We start from the raw sequence: 3326 nt of genomic DNA, 5'->3' as shown, positions 1-3326 counted from the left end.
GCTGCCGGCCATGAGCATCCAAATCCCGCAAAAGGGGCATTTTCATTTCTTCATCGGGACTTCCGGCAATTTCCAAGGTTCAACTCATTAACGTTGTTCGCAGACACTTGCCAGAAAATGCAAGTGGCCACTTTGCCGGGCCGACTCGCTTGCCCAAGCGGGAAACCATCAACCGAAGGCCCGGTAAGGCGGCCGAATCTGACCTCATAGACTTCCACACAACGGGACTTTTGACTTTCCCGGCCGCGGGTGGCCTCCACCCGGCCTCAGCCATCAGCCCTGCCTGCCTCCAGCCGCCTTCTGGTTAATGAGTTATCCAGCCTGGCACTTCGGTTGCGCCAGCGAGACCAAGTCTCGGCTTTGGTTAATGATTTGAGCCGAACCGACCTGCCCCCCGCCCCCCCCGGGCTGAACTCGGGCAGGTCTGCCGATTTCCCGACTCCTTTCGGGGCCTAATCGGGTCGCGCGAGCCGCCTGGCGCGATCGGGGACCATGCCCCGGCCTCTGCCAGGCCTCGGGCAGCCGCTTTTGAAGCCCGACCAAAAACCCGAAAATGGGCAAAAAGGGAATAAATTCCCGCCCAAAAAGGGTGAATAGTCGGTTGGGCGGCAGCCCTGGTCGGTCTCTGCAGACCTGGAGGCTCGAGACGTTTGTTTGGAAAACTCACCAAGTCTCGATTCTGCCACCTCCTACCTCTGTGCAGATACCCCGCCAACCCCCAAGGACAGAAATGACAAGTGTCAAGTTGGCGGGGCGTCGGGCCACCTGCTGCCGGCCATGAGCATCCAAATCCCCGCAAAAGGGGCATTTTCATTTCTTCATCGGGACTTCCGGCAATTTCCGAGGTTCAACTCATTAACGTTGTTCGCAGACACTTGCCAGAAAATGCAAGTGGCCACTTTGCCGGGCCGACTCGCTTGCCCAAGCGGGAAACCATCAACCGAAGGCCCGGTAAGGCGGCCGAATCTGACCTCATAGACTTCCACACAACGGGACTTTTGACTTTCCCGGCCGCGGGTGGCCTCCACCCGGCCTCAGCCATCAGCCCTGCCTGCCTCCAGCCGCCTTCTGGTTAATGAGTTATCCAGCCTGGCACTTCGGTTGCGCCAGCGAGACCAAGTCTCGGCTTTGGTTAATGATTTGAGCCGAACCGACCTGCCCCCCGCCACCGCGGGCTGAACTCGGCAAGGTCTGCCGATTTCCCGACTCCTTTCGGGGCCTAATCGGGTCGCGCGAGCCGCCTGGCGCGATCGGGGCCCATGCCCCGGCCTCTGCCAGGCCTCGGGCAGCCGCTTTTGAAGCCCGACCAAAAACCCGAAAAATGGGCAAAAAGGGAATAAATTCCCGCCCAAAAAGGGTGAATAGTCGGTTGGGCGGCAGCCCTGGTCGGTCTCTGCAGACCTGGAGGCTCGAGACGTTTGTTTGGAAAACTCACCAAGTCTCGATTCTGCCACCTCCTACCTCTGTGCAGATACCCCGCCAACCCCCAAGGACAGAAATGACAAGTGTCAAGTTGGCGGGGCGTCGGGCCACCTGCTGCCGGCCATGAGCATCCAAATCCCCGCAAAAGGGGCATTTTCATTTCTTCATCGGGACTTCCGACAATTGCCGAGGTTCAACTCATTAACGTTGTTCGCAGACACTTGCCAGAAAATGCAAGTGGCCACTTTGCCGGGCCGACTCGCTTGCCCAAGCGGGAAACCATCAACCGCAGGCCCGGTAAGGCGGCCGAATCTGACCTCATAGACTTCCACACAACGGGACTTTTGACTTTCCCGGCCGCGGGTGGCCTCCACCCGGCCTCAGCCATCAGCCCTGCCTGCCTCCAGCCGCCTTCTGGTTAATGAGTTATCCAGCCTGGCACTTCGGTTGCGCCAGCGAGACCAAGTCTCGGCTTTGGTTAATGATTTGAGCCGAACCGACCTGCCCCCCGCCTCCCCCGGGCTGAACTCGGGCAGGTCTGCCGATTTCCCGACTCCTTTCGGGGCCTAATCGGGTCGCGCGAGCCGCCTGGCGCGACCGGGGACATGCCCCGGCCTCTGCCAGGCCTCGGGCTGCCGTTTTTGAAGCCCGACCAAAAACCCGAAAAATGGACAAAAATGGAAAAAATTCCCGCCCAAAAAGGGTGAATAGTCGGTTGGGCGGCAGCCCTGGTCGGTCTCTGCAGACCTGGAGGCTCGAGACGTGACTTTGGAAAACTCACCAATTCTCGATCAGCCACCTCCTACCTCTGTGCAGGTACCCCGCCAACCCCCAAGGACAGAAATGACAAGTGTCAAGTTGGCGGGACGGATTTGACTTCGGTCGCCGAGCCCTGGAACTAATTTCCCGCAAACGGCTTCGGATTTAGCTCCATCCAGACTTCCGGGACGAAACTTGACAGGCCGTATCTCCGCACTCCCGGAGCGCAGCCGCACCGTTCCGGCACCCATCGACGCGGCTGGCCGAGCCCGAGCGAACGCACCCCACGGCGGACGGCTAGGCCTTTCCGATTTTTTCACCCTTTTTCCCGAAAAGATTCCAACTGGCAGGGACATTCGCCCGACGGCTTAAAGACATGCCCTTCTGCCACACTAACGTCCCCGCCTTCGTTTGGCTATGTTGGCTTCGTCATTTCCGTCTTTTATTAAAGATACCATCTTAACACGCCGGTTAACCATTTGCCAGAGTTTTCGGTTAATGGTTTGCCACCTTCAACCCATTTGGTTAACCATTTGCCGCCGACAATTTTCAGTTCATCAGTTGCCACATTCAGACTTTCTTCTCCGGTTGCATTTCGCGGACTTCCAGCGCGCTCGGCTTCGGGTCGGCCCGCAGGAATGTGGTAGCGTTCGATGCCGCTTGCCTTCCTCTTCCCCGCGCCGCGCACCCGACGAGCACAGCTGGCCCACCAGCGGAGATAGCCGTCGGAAAGCGGTCTCCAGCCAACGGCTGCACCTCCGCCGGCCAAAGAGCCGGCCGCACGCCGTCGCTGGCCTCCGGTGCGACCCGTCCGGCCGCAGCGGACGCTCTTTACCCGCGCCAGTTGCCACGTTGCGTCGTCATGTTACTGCCCAAAGACTGCAGCGGATGCCGGTTGCCCGGCGGGCCAAGCGGCCTAGCGACGCCGTGCCTCGTCCATGCGGGAGCGGGCTGACACCGCCGCCTGCGGGGTCGCCGCCGCTTTCCAACGAGGTATGGCCGACAGCGGTCCGACACGGGACGGCGGAGAGATCCGCATTTCGGCCCCGGCCGCATCAGACAGCCAGAACTGGCCGACCGAAGTTTTCCACCCGCCGGCTGGCCGATCAAGCCCGCTTCCGAAGAAAGGCGCTCGGCTTGCAGGC

This window comes from Pristiophorus japonicus, unplaced genomic scaffold (genome assembly GCF_044704955.1).
Source record: "Pristiophorus japonicus isolate sPriJap1 unplaced genomic scaffold, sPriJap1.hap1 HAP1_SCAFFOLD_1551, whole genome shotgun sequence".
Taxonomy (NCBI): domain Eukaryota; kingdom Metazoa; phylum Chordata; class Chondrichthyes; family Pristiophoridae; genus Pristiophorus; species Pristiophorus japonicus.
This window is presented reverse-complemented; position numbering follows the sequence as displayed.